Source organism: Macaca thibetana, chromosome 8 (assembly GCF_024542745.1).
Source record: "Macaca thibetana thibetana isolate TM-01 chromosome 8, ASM2454274v1, whole genome shotgun sequence".
Taxonomy (NCBI): domain Eukaryota; kingdom Metazoa; phylum Chordata; class Mammalia; order Primates; family Cercopithecidae; genus Macaca; species Macaca thibetana.
This window is the reverse complement of record NC_065585.1, coordinates 16,442,719-16,460,674: the sequence shown is the minus strand read 5'-3', so window position 1 is coordinate 16,460,674 and position 17,956 is coordinate 16,442,719. Positions and strand designations below refer to the sequence as shown.

At 35.9% G+C, this 17,956-nt stretch overlaps 1 pseudogene; it reads right to left on the bottom strand.

Moving 5' to 3' along the window:
• Nucleotides 1-689: 689 nt before the first annotated feature.
• Nucleotides 690-1,960, bottom strand: LOC126960603 (presenilins-associated rhomboid-like protein, mitochondrial; annotated as a pseudogene).
• Nucleotides 1,961-17,956: the final 15,996 nt, after the last annotated feature.

The window sequence follows — 17,956 nt, the reverse complement described above, 5'->3', positions numbered from 1 at the left end:
TCTACCTAAATCTAAGTCTAGAGAAAGTTTTAAATGCCAAACTAATAAATATATTTTGTAATAATGCCTCTGACAATTTTCTTCTGTCTCTCTTTCTGTCTCTCTCTCTCTCTTCCTTCCCCATCCTCCTTCCCTCTTTTCTGTCCTTTATTCTTTCCTTTCTTCATTCATGAGTACTAAAAGCCCTTTTTCTGCTCCATCTCCAGCCATATACCCCCGGTGTTTTCTGCTAAAACAGAATTGATTCCCTCCTACCATGATAGTTGTTCTTAGTTTTTTGTTTTGTTTTGTTTTTGTTTTTTATTCTTTTTTGAGACAGAACCTCATTCTGTTGCCCAGGTTGGAGTGTGGTGGTGCAATCTCAGCTCACTGCAACTTCTGCCTCCTGGGTTCAAGCAATTCTCATGCCTCAGCCTCCTGAGTAGCAGGGATTACAAGCATGCACCACCATGCCCAAACTTTTTGTATATATTTTTTTTTTTACAAACTAGATAGAAACCTTTATTTCACAACTTTATCATCATTCACTTGCTAAAAAGACACAGACTGGGGCACACAGCTGAAAACACTGGGAGGCCAGATGCTGGCATCTTCCAGGCGGGAGCAGAGCGGTGATCACCCTAGGGCCGATGTCTCCTGGGGCTCTCGGCATCATGGACCAGATGCACCACTATTGTCCAATACCAGTTTTACTTAGAGCCACCTCCTTTTTTGGGGCCATTAGTCCTTATTTCATGCCAGATTTTCACTAGAAGCTCCCTGTTCTTCCAAATCAGTTCATGGCCATAAGTAACATACCATATTTCACAAAGAGCTCCCCCAATATGTGTTGCATGATCAAAAAATTTCCATCCCCGGATCATTCCTGCTGTATCCACGGCGATAATGGCTTTTAGGGCATTCCGTGCTGTGAACGTGAACATCGGAAGGAAAATAATGGCAAGCCTCCCTTCTGGGATCTTAGTGCAGACAGCTGCGATGGTGCCAGATGCACCAAGTGATGGTCCATACCTTCCTGTGGCAACCTTACCCACGTAACTGACAAAATTGGAAATAACACCTGCAGATAGGTACAATGCCATGAACTGCTCTTGACCCAGAATGTTCACTATGCTGGAAGAGAAGCTCCACAAACCATACGTATTTGCTGCCATGTGAAATAAGGAGAAATGACTGAATGTTGACAGCAGCTTTGGAGAACAAAGGACCTTTGAGGCTGGATTCGATGTGAAATATCTGATCATTGTCCACTACAAAGAAGGTACTCTCCATAAACAGAATACAAGGACATTTGCAGCTGTAATACCTGTCACAGTCCGCTGGCCATCCCTTAGATTATTCCACCACTTGTTAATCTCCTTTCTGAAGTCTCCTTCTTTATGTGGTCTTATGCTATCCAACCAATCAGCTTTTATACCATCAAGTTATACCTGATGTAAATGACGAGTTGATGGATGCAGCACAGCAACATGGCACAAGTATACATATGTAACAAACCTGCACGTTATGCACATGTACCCTAGAACTTAAAGTATAATAATAATAAAAAATTAAAAAAAAAACAAAATAAATCTGGACCCTGGATTTCAGTGATTCATACTGTCAAATAGCAGCTGATCCAAATGCACAGTCTGTAAACGCAACAGTAAAAAATAAAGGTTTTATGAGACTCCTTATAGGTTAGGGAGAAGGATAAAAGACTGTTTCTTCTACAGGAGGAATCAAAGCACTTGTCTTGTATGCTTCACCACTTGTCCCTGTGTTTGATCTTCGAGGTTCAACCTTCCTGGGTGCTTTTCTGAATCCGCATTTTTTGCTGAATAAATAAGTTAAACCTGCATCCGAGCAACCGTGGTGGGGTTAGGGCCACAGGGAGCTCCGCGCAGGTGTGGCCGCCCACCGACACAGCCCACGCCTGGCCGCAGCCCCAGGCTCTCTGTGCCCAGCCTCGCCAGGCCATCTTCCCAACCTCTGCCTCACCATGGCCCGACCTTCGACTTTTTGTATTTTTAGTAGAGAGGCGTTTCACCATGTTGGCCAGGCTGGTCTCGAATTCCTGACTTAAGTTATCTGCTTGCCTCAGCTTCCCAAAGTGCTGGGATTACAGATGTGAGCCATCGCACCCGGCCATGGTTCTCACTTCTTTGCCTCCTTGGTTTCCTTTGGCTAAAGTGGTTTTAATTTTGTGTTGCCTTGGTGACATTTTTACTCACCAAGATCCTTCAAGATCTAACAGAAGTATCACTTTTACATTGAAATTTTTCCTATACCCCCTTTTATTCCTCCTCTAAGTTTACTTGATTGCTTCTCTCGTTTATCTCTTTGCCCCAGTCGTATGCTGTACATATCTCTAGGGTTAATGATTCCAGCTTCACCCTATTCTATGCCTACACTTGATATTTCACATATAATCATGTCTGGCTCATCAATAAAGCAGAACTATCACAAGACACTTTATCAGAAGGGTTGAGACACATCATGGGAGATAATGCATTTTAACAAGAAAGCCAGGGAAAGAATCTTGTGTTAGCCTTTGGAAATAAGGAAACCAGTATGCTATCAATCTAACACTAGGACTCCCCCAGCTTTGTCCTACATCACTGTTCTACCTGTACTTGAGACTCAGTTACAGAAGGAAAGATAGTTGGGCATAAAACTGAAATAAAACTTTTTGAATATGCACAGAACTGTTTGAGCATCTTGAAATTGTAGACAGTCATTCTTTTTAACCAAAAACTACAATGCACCTGAAAGGCATTGAAGCTTGGTACCCAAGAAAACCAAGGGAAGTACCTGACACAGGTGACAGAAGCTAGTAACAATGAGCTCTAGAATTTGTTGCAGATTCCACACTCATTCTGTTTCACTTCACTGTTTCTCAGCGACATGTGACTTAACAAATACTATTTTGTAAACTATATTTGTGCCCTAATGCTACGTAAGATATCAGGTAAATCATGTGGTTCCTATTTTACCTGATATTTGCCATCAGTGGAATGAGAACAACATTTTCCACCTACTTCTTGGTGGCTTGTGGGTAGATTATGACATAATATCTGCAAGAGACCGTGAAGGAAGAGATTAAGGTGCTGAGCAATGATGCAGTTGAATGCTTTGGGAAGCGTTTATTGAGCTCTGACTATGTGACAGGTAATTAGATAGGCACTGGAGGAGAAAGACAAAGACATGACAACAAAGTAAGTGCACTTATCAAAACACCACTGTAAAGGCAATGAGACTTTATTGAGATCCTGTATGACTTATGCATGCAGAACTGAGAGTCTCCATATGGTAAGCTGACATGTGAGCTGGCAGGTTGTATGATATGAATAAAAATACAGGTGAAATTAGAAAACACATACTAAGCTTAATGAGACCATCAAGGTCTCTGCTAAAAGTTCTACTGTTTTTTTGGACCCACACCAGCAGTCCTTTACTGGTATAAACCTGGATTCTTAGCTTTCTGCCTTGGTAAATAAAATCTGCAAATTACCCAGAGTATAAGAGGCTGCAGAAGTAAGATAAACTCTCCAAAGTTTTCACATCTCCAGAGTCCTAGTCTTCCCCACCCCTGCCAATTTTTAGTTTCAGTAATACAGAAATGGAAGAGAAAGCCATTCAAGTCAGAGGGAAGAGCAAATGCAATGGCAGAAAAACAATAGCCACATGAGCTTTGGGAAACTTGGAGTCAATGTCAACTCAGCTTCTTACAAGAGACTCACAGGTAGCATGACTGAAGAAAGCAGGAAGAAAAGTTAACCCTTGTGAATTGTGAACATGGTGGGAATTGTGGAAAACTGCAAGTACAAAGCCATCAAAGGGTCCAACTGCTATAAAGCATGGGCCAATTGCCACCATATGAAAAAACAGGTTTATTCTTACTTTTAAATAAAAAGTGGTGAAACCACATTTTTGATGCAAAATCTTCTGATTTTTAAATGTAGGCTTAATTTTATCTTTAAAACACTAAGCAGGCCAAACTATGTGTTGCCTTTTCCCTGTCTCTGTCTTAGATTCTAATTTTTCCTATTTATAAAATGGGATTAATAATTCCTGTTTGGCAGTGTCCTGTGGATTACAGTATGTGGGGGCTAGGATTTGCTGGATGCATGTAACTCTTCTTAAGGACACATGTATTCATTACTGATTACATAATCATAATATGATAAAAGACCTACTCAGGGAATGCCTCATTTTAGAAGTGCTCAATCAGGAACTTGATGCTTGTTCATGCAGAATATTACACAGGACATCCATTTTTTGAATTTAGGGTTGGAGTCAATCAAAGATCGGTTAGTTTTTTTGCAAGATCATTTTGACTGTTTGTGTCTGTCTAGAGTAGTGAATTAAGAAATGTTCTGCATCAGTAACTAGGCTCAGTGAAAGGAAGTCTCACGATTGATTAATGATGTCTGACAGGGTCTTAGAAAGTGAAAGTGGCCACACACACATGCACATTTGCCATCTCTGAACCAAATGATTTCTAAGTCCACTTCCAGCCCTGAGAGTTTATAAATAAGATTTAATCAAATTTGACCTCCTTTTAATGCCTCACAAATTATTCTGAGGCCTACATTATGAAGATCAGTGTCAATGAAATATTGATTAAGGGAGATTTCTGTGACAGACTGTTGTATAAACCAGCTTTGTCCTTTTCTTATGCGACATCCACTTTCAGCACTTCACAGAACAGATTTATTAACTGAGTTGTCTAATGTCATTATTTTTTACTATGCTTGATGAAATCCTATATGCTTCATTCTGGTTTAACTTGAAAGACACCTGATTCTGTTCTGTATGCATGATACTAAGGACACACTGATGAATAACAATGGGTGCCTTTATTAAATGTGTTTCCTGACATTCTCAGTAATACAGACAAAAGAACAAATGAGCAAAATGTAAGGTGAAGTGTAGCATCACAGAAGTTTCCACCCCTCATTCTTAAACTTTTCTATGAAAATCGAAGAGAGAGATTGCCCTCAAGAAATCTGAAGCCAAAAATCACAATAAGTAGCCACAGAGTAAATATTTAAATATCTAAGAATAAACGTCTTGGGATTCTTGTTCTATATTTTAAGAAAAATTTGTAAATTCTACATAATATGTTTCTTCTAATTCATTGGGCTTTTTAATCTCAAATTCTTCCAGGAAAATTGGTAAATTTTAAAAAATGTGCTAGGCTTCCCATGTGGGTTTCTGGGACCTTTACATAGCCATATGTAAACTCAGCCCAAGAAGCAGTGATGACTCCAACAGAGAAGCATCATAAAATGGTCAAGAAACAAATTGTTCATTTATTTACTTATTTGTTTATTTTTTTGAGACAGAGTCTCGCTTTGTCGCCCAGGCTGGAGTGCAGTGGCTTGATCTCCACTCACTGCAAGCTCTGCCTCCCGGGTTCATGCCGTTCTCCTGCCTCAGCCTCCCAAGTAGCTGGGACTACAGGTGCATGCCACCACGCCTGGCTAATTTTATGTATTTTTAGTAGAAACAGGGTTTCACCATGTTAGCCAGGATGGTTTCGATCTCCTGACATCGTGATCCGCCCGCCTTGGCTTCCCAAAGTGCTGTTAATCTCGTTTTTAAATAAGAAATAAGAGAAATTTTCATAGCTGAAATCAGACCTGAGTGGAGGTCAGGGAAGATAATCCATTCAGAGGAAAGAGTTTATATAAAGACATGGAGGTATTAAATAGCACAGTGTCTCCAGGAAACTACAAATAGTTTTCTACTGCTGGATGAAGTTTCCAGATTGAGCATGGCATGAATAAGGTAAGAGAGAAAGGAAGGAGTCAATGTGTACAATACGCAGGTCTGTTAGAAACATCACATTCTTTCCAAATATGTATTTTTCATTGAATTTTTTTAATTGCTGTCTTCCTTTCTGCTTAACTTCCTACTCATAGACCAAAACGCAGATCAGGTGAAAGCTTTTTTCTCCTTCTTCTTCATTCATAAACTGTACTTCTGAATCACATTATCCATGACAACCCTCTGTTCTGCCTTGGCCACCTATCAAAGGCCTCCTCTCACTGCTGATCAATGGTTCTTCTGGCAATGGAACTGAGCCAAAAATAAAACAGCCATTGATGAAAGAGCAAAGCAGCAATTCCGTGAGAACAAAACATCCTGACCAGAGTGCAGGCTGAGTGTTTCCTCTCAATAAAAAGCACTCTGCCATTGTAGAACTCATTCACTGAATGGACCATATAGGGGTGGCGCTATCCTTTGAAAGTCATTAATAAGCCACCTTCTATGTTTAACCTTGTGATCCTTTTGAGGAAATACTTAGAATAGAAAACTAGACAGTATTGAAAAAAAAAAAGTTCTGCTTTGAGGGTCTGAGGGCCAAAAACCATTTGAAGATGTTCTTCCAGCTTCCTTTGACAACTTGCTATAATGCTACCCTTCTTATTTACTGGCTCTTATTCTCATCAAAAAGAACTTCAAGAGTTCTTCCCATGCACACAATTGGAAGCAACAATATTTCTCTTCCTGAGAACCAAAAAGACTTTCAATAATGTTCATAATGTGCATCATCTTTGAAGTCTTCTTAAATATCTCAGAGATGAATTAATTGGCTATATTTCCAATTTTTTTGGATTGTGTTTGTATCTTATGCAATTCGGAGAACGTTGTGATAAACAAGGTGCTAGGACTAATAATGAGAATTGTTACTAAGTATATTTCCATAGCACTGATATATCAAAATACATCGTACTAGTGAGAGCTACTATGCACTGCACCTTTGTTTGTCTGCTGTTCTAGGCACATTACATATTTTCTCTTCTTCGGTTTATATAGCTCTTAAACTCCTCTTATGGAAGATATGATAACTCCCATTTTAGAGATAGGGGGATTAAGGCTCATAGGGGTTGATTTGCTTTCATACATTTACAACAGTGTAAATGTCAGAGCTGGTTCAGAAGCAAGAACTCTGAGTTCCCCAGTATATTTTCTTAGTCAATATCTGATATGGTTTGGCTGTGCCCTCACCCAAAATCTCATTTTGAATTGTAATCCCCATAATCCCCACATGTCAAGGGTGGGACCAGGGGAAAGTAATTGGATCATGGGGGTGGTTTCCCATGTGATAGTCTCATGAGATCTGATGGTTTTAGAAGTGTCTGGCATTTCCCCCGCTTGCACTCACTCCATCTTGCCACTTTGTGAAAAAGGTACCTGTTTCTCCTTTGCCTCTGCCGTGATTGTAAGTTTCCCGAGGCCTCCCCAGCAACACAGAACTGTGAGTCAATTAAAATTCTTTCCTTTATAAATTACCTAGTCTCTGGTATTTCTTCATAGCAGTATGAGAACAAACTAATACAGTATCTTAAATGGTACTTCATGCAAGTGGTTCCTTTGCATCTGTAGTGTACTCTGCCTAAAATCCTCATTTACCTCTATTTGTATAACTCTTTTCTTTAAGATCTGACTTTGGATGTCACTACTGGTAGGCAGTTATACATATTCTCACAAAGTCTAGGCTAGGTGGTTGTTGTATGTGGTTCCATATCATTTTGTGTTTCCCTCTTTGCAACATTTACTGTGCTGTTTAAATTGCTTAATCTGAGGTCCTCCAAGGCAGTGATCATGTCCTCCACCTGCACATGTCACGTAGAATACCTGGCAAAACACTAGTGCTCAATAACTGTTAATAACCCATCAAGTATTTTGCCTTTCAGTGGCATTTGAGACTTTCCAAATGCATTCATGTAATCTGGCTCATTTAATAATACGTAAAAGCTGGTGTAATCAGTAAAGTGCTATTTCAAGTGAAATATCACAATTAAATTTAAGCATACGGATTAGCTAGAAGAATCTGATTATACAAGATAAAGTGCTTTCATATATTATACCTGTAATACTATGCCATATCTATTCCATATATTACACATGTGTACCATATCACAGTATGGTCATTTTAATAATAATGATTCTTCCAATCCATGAGCATATATATTAGTCAGTTCTCATGCTGCTAATAAAGACATACTTGAGACTGGGTAATTTACAGAGAAAAAGAGCTTTAATGAACTCACAGTTCCACATGGCTGGGGAGGCCTCATAACCATGGCGGAAGGTAAAGGAGGAGAAAAGGCACATCTTACATGGCAGCAGACAAGAGCGCATGTGCAGGGGAACTGCCCTTTATAAAACCATCACATCTCATGAGACCTACTCACTATCACAAGAACAGTACAGCAAAAACCTGCCCCCATGATTCAATTACCTTGCACCAGGTCCCTCCCTTGACATATGGGGATTGTGGGAGCTACAATTCAAGGTCAGATTTGGGTAGGGACACAAACAAACCATATCAGCATGGCATGGTTTTCCATTTGGTTGTATCATCTATAATTTCTTTCATCAGTGATCTGTAGTTCTTATAAAGATCTTTCATATCCCTGGTTTAATATATTCCCAGACATTTTTATACCTATTGTAAATGTGATTGCCTTCTTGATTTGGTGCTCGGAGAATTATTGGTGTATAGGATCACTACTGATTTCAGTACATTAATTTTGTATCCTGAAATGTTAATTCATTTATCAAATATAAGAGGTTTTTGGTAGCATCATTAGAGCTTTCTAGACATAAGATTATATCATTGGCCAACAGGCATAATTTGACTTTCTCTTCTCTAATTTGGATGCCTTTAATTTTTATTTTCACTTGCCTGATTGCTCTGGTAAGGACTTCTAGTACTATGTTGAATAAGAGTGGTGAAAATGGTCATCCTTGCCCTGTTCCAGTTCTTAGAGGGAGCGCTTTCAACTTTTCCCAGTTAACTGTAATGTTGGCTGTGGGTTTGTTGTATTTGTCATATACAGCCTTTAGTATGTTGAAATATGTTCCTTCTATTCATAGTTGAGAATTTTCATCATAAAATGCACTGAATTTTATCAGTTGCTTTTTCTGCATCTATTGAGATGATAATATAGTTTGTGTCCTTAATTCTCTTTATGTGGTATATCACATTTATTGATTTATATATGTTGACTCATCCTCACCTCCCTGGGATAAATTCAACCTCATCATAATGTGTTTATTATTTTTCAATGCACTGTTACATCTAATTTGCTAGTTTTTTTTTTTTCTGTGAGACAGGGTCTCACTCTGTCACCCAGGCTGAAGTGCAGTGGCATGGTCATGTCTCACTACATCCTTGAACTCCTGGGCTCAAATGAGCTCCCCATTGCAGGCTTCCAAGTAGCTAGGACTACATGCATATTCCAGTATGCCTGAATAATTTATTTTTTATTTTAATTTTTTGTAGAGATGGAGTCCCGCTATGTTGCCCAGGCTGGTCTCAAACTTCTAGCTTTAAATGATCCTCTAGCCTAAGCCTCCCAAAGTACTGGTGTTACAGGTGTGAGCCACCACACTCAGCCATTGATTTGCTAATAGTCTGTTGAGGATATTTGTGTCTATTTTCATGATGGATATTTGGCCTTGTAGAGTGAGTTAGGAAAATTTCTCTCCTCCTCAACTTGTTGGAATAGTTTCAGGATGACTGGTATTAGCCCTTCTTTGTATTTTTTGGTAGAATCCATCTCATCCTGGGCTTTTTTTTTTTTTTTTCTAATTAATTCTTGCTACTCATCATTAGCCTGTTCAGGAGTTCTCTTTCTTCCTGGTTCAATCTCAGCAGATTGTATGTTTCCAGGAATTTATCTATTTTCTCTAGGTTTTTGGATTTGTGAGCATATAGTTGTTCATAATAGTTTCTGATGATCTTTTATATTTCTGTGGTATCATTTGTAATGTCTGTTTTTCATTTCTGATCATAGTTGAGTCTTCTCTTTTCTTTAGTTTAGCTAGTGGTTTATTGATTTGTTTACCTTTTCAAAGAACTAACCTTTTGTTTTGTTGATCTTTAGTAATTTTTTTGGTCTCCATTTTATTCTGCTCTGATCTTTGTTAGTTCTTTTGTTCTAATAACTTTGGCTTTGGCTTTTCTGGTTTTTCTAGTTCTTTGATGTGCAACATTAGATTACTAACTTGTGATTGTTCCACTTTTTTGATGTAAGCATTTAATGCTATAAAATTCCCTCTGAACACTGCTTTTCCTGTATCACACAGGTTTTTGTATGTTGTGCATGATTTTCATTTATTTAAAAAATTTTAAAAATTATATCTTAATTTCTTCATTGACTCAATGATTGTTCAGGAACATGCTGTTTAAGTTTCATGTATTTGTGTAGTTTCTGAAGTTCTTGGTATTGATTTCTAGTTTTATTCCACTGTGGTCTGAGAAGATACTTGATATAATATCAATTGAAAAAATATGTTAAGACTTGCTTTATGCCCTAATATGTGGTATGTCTTGGAAAATGTTTCATATGCTGATAAAAAAATTATATTCTGCATTCATTTAGTAGAATGTTCTGTAAATGACCATTAAGTGTACATGGTCTAAAGTCTAATTTAAGTTCAAAGTTTCTTTATTAATTTTCTGTCTCAATCTGTCTACTACTCTGAGTGAGGTGTTGAAGTCTCCCACTATTAATGTATTGCTCTCTAATTCTTTATGTCTAGTTATATTTGTTTTGTAAATTTGGGTGCTCTGATGTTGGGTGCATATATTTAGAATGTTATATCTTCTCACTGAATTGATCCCTTTATCATTATGTAATAATCTTGCTTGTCACTTTTATCAATTTTGATTTAAAGTCTGTTTTATCTGAAATAAGTGTAGCTAATCCTGATGGCCTTTGCTTCAAATTGCATGGAATATCTTTCTTAATGTCTTTACTTTCAGCCTATATGTGTCTTTTTGGGTAAGATGAATTTCTTGTAGGCAGCATACAGATGCATCATGCTTTTTAAAAATCCATTCTGCCAATGTCTATATTTTAAGTGGTACATTTTAACTCATTTACACTCAAGATTAAAACTGAGATGCGAAGCTTTGTTCCTGTACTATTGTTAATTGTTTATAAGCTGTATAACTTTTTTTTTTCTGTCTTCTTGTCTTTGTGGTTTGATGAAATTCTATTCTGTTGCCATTTGATTCCTGTCTCTTCCTTCTTCATATGATTGTTTTATAAGAAGTGTAAGTTTTATATTTCCATGTACTTTTCTGATGGCAACTATAGATCTTTTGTTTTTAATGTTTAACACCCCTTTGAGTATTTCTTGTAGGGCTAGTCTAGTGGTGACAAATTCCCTCAGTGTTTCCTTATCTAGGAAATACCTTATTTCTTCTTTATTTATGAACCTTGCTCTGGCAGGATGTACAATTCTTGGCTGACACTGTTTTCCTTTCAATACTTTGAAAATGTCTTCCCATTTGCTTCTGGCTTCTTAGATTTCTGATGAAAAGTCTACTGTTAGTCTAAGGTAGTCTCTCTTATAGGTGACTAGATGTTTTTCTCTTGCTAATTTTAAAATTATTTCATTTTGACATTAGACATTCTAAATATAATATGATGTGATGAAGTCCTTTTTGCAATACATTTGCCTGAGGCTCTCTGAGCCTCCTATATCTGGATGTTTAATTGTCTTGCTAGACTTGAAATGTTTTCATAGATTAGTTCCTTAAATAGGCTTTCTAAACGTTTTGATCTCTCTTTCCTCTTGGGAATACCAATACTTGATAAGTGTGGTCACTTTATGTTATCTCAGATATCTCAAAAGCTTTGTTTATTCTTTTTTATTTTTTTTCTTATTTTTGTCACACTGAATTATTTCAAAAGACATGTCCTCAAGTTCTGAAAGACTTTCTTCAGCTTGGTCTAGTCTGCTATTGAGGTGTTTAATGTATTTAGTATTTCCTTCATTGAATTTTTAGCTCCAGAATTTCTGTTTTTTTTAAATATATTTATTACCTTGGTAAATTTTACATTCATTTTCTTAATTGATTTTCTGCTTTCTTTGTATTGATTTCAGATTTTCTTTCATCTTACTCAGCTTCTCATTTCATTCAAAGCCAATATTTTGAATTCTTTATCTTGAATTTTGTGAAATTATTTTTTATTGGGATCTATTGCTAGACAATTGTTGCCCATTGGTAGTGTCATATTTCTCTACTCTTTCATGTTTTCTGTGTCCTCCATTGATTCTACATATCTGTTGTAGAAGTCACTTGTTCCAATTTTTTGAAGTTGCTTTTGTAGGGGAGAATGTTTTTCCTTACAGCTCCAAGGCAAGGCCCTAGGCCAAGGTGGATCACAGAGTCTATTCTCCTTTCCTCATTCCTCAGCAGTGATGCCAAAGTCTGGACAGCTTAACCTCCAATAACAATGAAGGCAGAGGTGATGGTGCAGACAGTGGCCATGGCTGTTGCTCTTCACAGAATCAGAAACTGCAGCAAGAATGGACTAATCAGAACTGTCTCCTGCAGTGGATTTTTGCCTGATTTACACCCCGTCACGACTCTGATTCCCTTATTTTAGACTTATTTTGGTATGCTTTCTCCAGGTTCTTCAAATAATACTTTAGACTTTTGATTTTAAACTTTTATTTTTTTCTTTACAATACTTCAAATGCATTTTGTGATGTCAATTTTTCTCTCAGCTACATTTTAGCTGTGTCCCACAAATTGTGATATATTGTTGTGTAGCAGAAGATTAACTTAGCGGACCTGTGTGTCAAACGCTACACATTCGAAAGAAGGATCTGGTCTTGAATGGCTGCTGGGAGGTAACTTTTTATCCCTTAGAATATTCTATCAAATAAGAGTGTTTGTGTATGCCTGAGATCTTGGTTTATACTATAGGTCTCTGAGATCGTGGCCCATGTTACAGATCTCTGTTGAATCCTGATAGTTTATGCTAGCAATGTGGTTTATGGTAAATGTCAGTTTTTATATGTCTGAGACTCTTGATCAGGCTATGTCAGTTTGACCTCTAGAGGGTAGGAGACTGAATAACTGAGGTCAGTTGCTAAGGTGCTGCATGCCTATGTAACTGACCACCTCTCTGCAAGCCCCCTGATGCCAAGACTCAGGAAAGCTTACCTGGTAGGCTATACTCCATATGTGTTATGACACATCATTAGTAGGAGAACTAAGTACAACCCTATGTAATGCTACTAGGAAGAGACACCTGGAAACTTACATCTAATTTCTCTTGGATTTTACCCATGTGTGTTTTTCTTTTTGCTATTTTTCATCTATTTTTTTCTGTAATAAACTATAATGGTGAGTACAATAGCTTTTCCGTGTTCTGTGAATTATTCCAGTTAATCATCAAACAAAAGTGGTATTTGAAACAGAGTGGAATTTTTATGTTCATAAGGTTAATTTTTATGTTCAATTTTTTAAATTTCCAATGAGAGTTCCTTCTTTATTACATACTATTTAAAAGTACACAGTTTGTTTTACAAATGTTTGGAGATTTTTCTGGTATCACTTTAATATGAAATTTTAGTTCCATTCCATTGTTGTCTGAGAACAATTATTTTCAATTTTTAAAATGTGTTAGTTTTAATTTTATGTTTTTAAATGTTTCTAGATATCATGCCTCAAGGAATATGTTCTATGGCCATTTGAAAATAATGTGTATTCTGCTGATACTGGGTGGAGTGTTCTATAAGTGTTAACTAGATCCTGGTGGTAGATGGTGATTTGAGTTCTTGTACATTCTTGCTGATTATTGGTCTAGTGGTTCTATCAATTTTTGAGAAATAGATGTTGAAGTTAGAAAATATAATTATGGATTTGTCTATTTCTCTTTGGAGTCCTATAATTTTTTCTTTCTATATTTTGCAGTTATGTATTTTAATGCATACACATTAAGAAATGCTATAACTTTTCTGTGGAGTAATCTTTTTGTAGTTATATAATATCTCTCCTTATCTCATCTAATTTCCTTTGCTCTAAAATATAATTTATCTGATATTAATTTAGTCACTCCTGTTTTCTTTTACTTAGTGTTTTCATTGTATATTTTTCTATTAAGTTACTTTCAATTTTCTAACAATGTCATATTTGAAAAGAGTTGTAGACAGCATATAGTTAACCCATGTTTTTAATCCTCTTGGTATTTCTGTCTTTTAATTGGTTGAATTTAATGTAATTATTAATATGTTAGGACTAAAAAGAGTAATTTTTCATTTCATTTTATAAAATTTCTAATATTTCATTTCATTTTTTATTTACTCTTTGTTATTGTTTTTCACTGCCCTGGCTTTTTCGTTTTCTGTGGGTTACTTGAACATATTTTAAAATTCAATTTTAATTTATCGATTGCATTTTGAGTGTATCTTCTTGTATAGCTATTTTTAATTGTAGATCTAGTTATTATATAATATGTAATAATTGTAGGTAGTTATAATTGTAGATGTTCAATAGGTTAGGCATGTTAAATACATTTTGAATACACACACACACACACACACACACACACACTCTCTCTCACAGAGTTACTGGTGTCATCATTTTACCAGTCTAAGTGAAGTGTAGAAAGTTTACCTCTTTTTACAAGTCTTTATGTTCCTGTTTATAATATAATTGTCTTAAATATTTTTGCCACATGCATTTAGAGCCACATTAAACAGTATTACAACTTTTGCTTCCATCATCAAACATAATTTCAAAATCTCAAGGGAAGGAGAAAATTATCCATATTTTTGCTTACTCTGTTTGTTTTTCTTTACTGATGTTCCTACGTTCCTTTTATTGTTTGATTTCTGTTCAGGTAAGTTCATTTACCTAATGTTTTAGGGTAGGTCTCCTAGTGACAAATTCTGATAGTTTTCATTCATATGAAGATGTCTTGATTTTTTCTTCATTACGGAAGTTTATTATTACTGCATATAGGATTATAAGTTGACAGGGTTTTATTGTTTGTTAGTTTTTTGTTTTGTTGTTGTTGTTTTGTTTCTTTTTTAAAAGAGATGGTCCTGAACTTACGGTAGTTCACCTTATGACTTTTAACTTTGCTATGGCACAAAAGAAATACTCATTCAGTAAAACCTGCATTTTCAGTACACATACAACCATTCTGTGTTTCACTTTTAGTAGTATATTCCATAAATTACATTAGATATTCAACACAATAAAATAGGCTTTTTGTTAGATAATTTTGCTCAACTATAAGCTAATGTAGGTTTTTGAATACATTTAAGGAAGACTGGGCTAAGCTATGATGTTCAGCAGGTTAGGTGTATTAAATGCATTTTTGATATGATATTTTCAAAATATGATGGGTTTATCAGTATGTAACCCCATCATAAGTCAAGAAACATTTATACTTGAAATTATTGTAATTTTCTCCTGACCACTATAGTTTCTAATGAGTACTCTGTTATTATTGGAAGTATTTTTCCCATAGGTAAGGTGTTTTATTTCACTGCTTTCAAGATTTCTAATTTTAGTTTTTAGAATTTTGACTATTATGTATTTTGTTGTGGATTTCTTTAGATTTATTCTGTTTGAAATCCATTCAGTTTCTTGAATCTCTACATGTATTTTCTCAAATTTTGGAAATTTTTAGCCCCCCTTTTTTTAGCATTTAAAAAATAGTTCAATGTATTTCTGAGGCTGTTACTTATTTCCAGGAACACTATATGCTTGGAATGGGTAATTTTGTTGTCCTATCTTCCAGTTCGATTATTCCTTCCTTTCCCTCCATTCTGATGTTGAGCCATTCATTGAGATTTTTAACTTGGTTATTATATTTTTAGGCTTACCCTTTTTGTTTGTTTCTCCTTAATGTCTTCAATTTCCAGTTGGAGATTTTTTTTTTTTAATTGTTGGGACTTTCTGTTTTTCTGTTTGTTTAAAGAATCTTTGTAATTGCTGGTTAAAACATTTTTATGATGTCTGCTTTAATTTTTTTTAGATAATGCTAGTATCTTTTTCACCTTAGTCTTCACATTAATTAGTGTCTTTTTTATTTAGTTTGAGATCTTCCTGTTTTTTTGCTGTGACAAATTACTTATTTTTCAAACCTAGGACATCTGCAGTATTATGTTATAAGACTCTGGATATTATGTAAATCTTATATTTTAGCTAAATTATTTAGACAGTACTTTAGCAGGGGAAGAAGAGATGCTGCACCATTACTGTCAGATGAAAGTAGATGTCAAAATTCCTTCTTAGCCTCTGTTGACACTCAAGGGAGGAGGCTGTTTGTTAACGCTGGGTATAGTGGAAGTTTTGGCTCTTCACTGGTTCTCCACTGATGCACTCCTACCCCTCCTGGTCTGGGAGATATCAGCGTAGACCTAGTGAGGAGCCAAAACTTCCATTATCCGCAGCATTACCAAAGAGCCTCCTCCCTTAGGTGTCAACAAAGGCTAAGAAGGGAATCTGAACATCTACTTTCATCTGGCAATAATGATTCAGAATCTTTTCTTCCCATCAACACCATTTAGGGTTTTAGCTTTGTTACTGTTGGACAGTAGTAAAAGTTCTAAAGAAGATGTGTTCAACACCAGCACATCTTCTACCATCAACACCACAAGGGTTTTAGCTTTGTTATTTTTGGGCAGTAGTAAAAGTTCTGACTCTCTACAGGGATTCCTCTGGCATAAATCCAGGAGGGAGTGTAGGGGTGCTGCATTATTGTCAGGTGGGAATGGAAGCATAGACTCCCTACACAGACTTCTCTGAAACCACCGCAGTGGGGAGGTTAGAATACCTTGCTAGTGCCAGATAAGGGTGAAAGATGAGTTCTCTACTTAGCCTTTGTTATCATGTGTAAGGATAAAGCCACAACGTATACTGTGGTGTTTGATGTTTGGCTAGAGTAGTACATTTACTGTGTAAAATATTTCTGACTTGCTAGATGGCTCCTTTCCTGATCTTTTCACTCAAGAGAACAGATTTAATTATTTATTTATTATTATTAATAATTATTTAATCTGTGCCCATTGACATTTTTGGGTTGCTGACTTCTTCAGTTCTAATCTGGGAAATGTGAAGCAAAAATAAAATTCAGGAAACTCATCACCATATCATTCCTTGCTCCCTAGCTTGTCTGCTTTCACTCTACCTGTCAGAATATTCTTATAATGGTTTTATGTATAATATGCAGAGTTTTTTTGTTTTACTTAGCAGGAAGACTAGGGAAAATTACATCTACTCAATTTTTCCGTAAGTGATTTCACACCATTTATTTTTATTACAAAGAGAGATATTGATTTTTTTCTTGCTTTCTCACTTCCTTTCCCTCCTCCTTTCTTCTCTTTCCTTTCCTTTTTCTATTTACTTTTCTTTCTTGTCTCTTCTCTTCCTTCCTCTCTTCTCTTGTCTTTTCATTTTATTCTTTCTCTCCCTTTTTTTTATCTTCTCTCATTCTATTTTTCCCTGTTCCAACTTTATTTTGTCTATTTGATCTTCATCTCCATCTCTACTTTATTTCAGTACTCATTTTCTATCAAGCTAACCAAATATCTAATCAGAGATCATGGTCATCTTCTATTTTCTTCTCCTTCTTTAACTCAATATGTGCATAACTGACTCATTGGGGAGCCACAACCAAAACACTTTTTCTCTTGTAAACCTCTGTTAACATTCATTCTTTCTTTTAGAAGTAGTCACAACATCTCATGTTTTGTCTCAAAAGTAATCCTTCTGAAGACTTCAATTAAAAAACTTTTTCTGACGTAGTAGAAAGGAATGGGTTTTAGATTTAGATTGAGCCAAGTTTGAACCCTGGTTCTATAATTATTTTTAGTTGTATAATTTTTGGGAAAATTACCTAGCTTCTGTGATCTTGGATTTCTCATCAATAAATTGAAGATTTAATGGGATAATGTTTGCAAAGTACCAGATATGGTTCTTAGTACATATTGTGTGCTCAATAAATATTAGTTAAATCAAAATTATTAATTCTCAGTGATCTTTATCACTTCATCCAGTTTGGCTGTCAGCTTTGTTTCTGTAAGGTTATCTGTTATTATTACCTTGTTGTCATTGTTATTTTGTTATTATTAGTTATAGTTGTCTGTATGTTGAGTAAAAAGGTTTCTGAAAATTTTATTGACCATTATTACAACC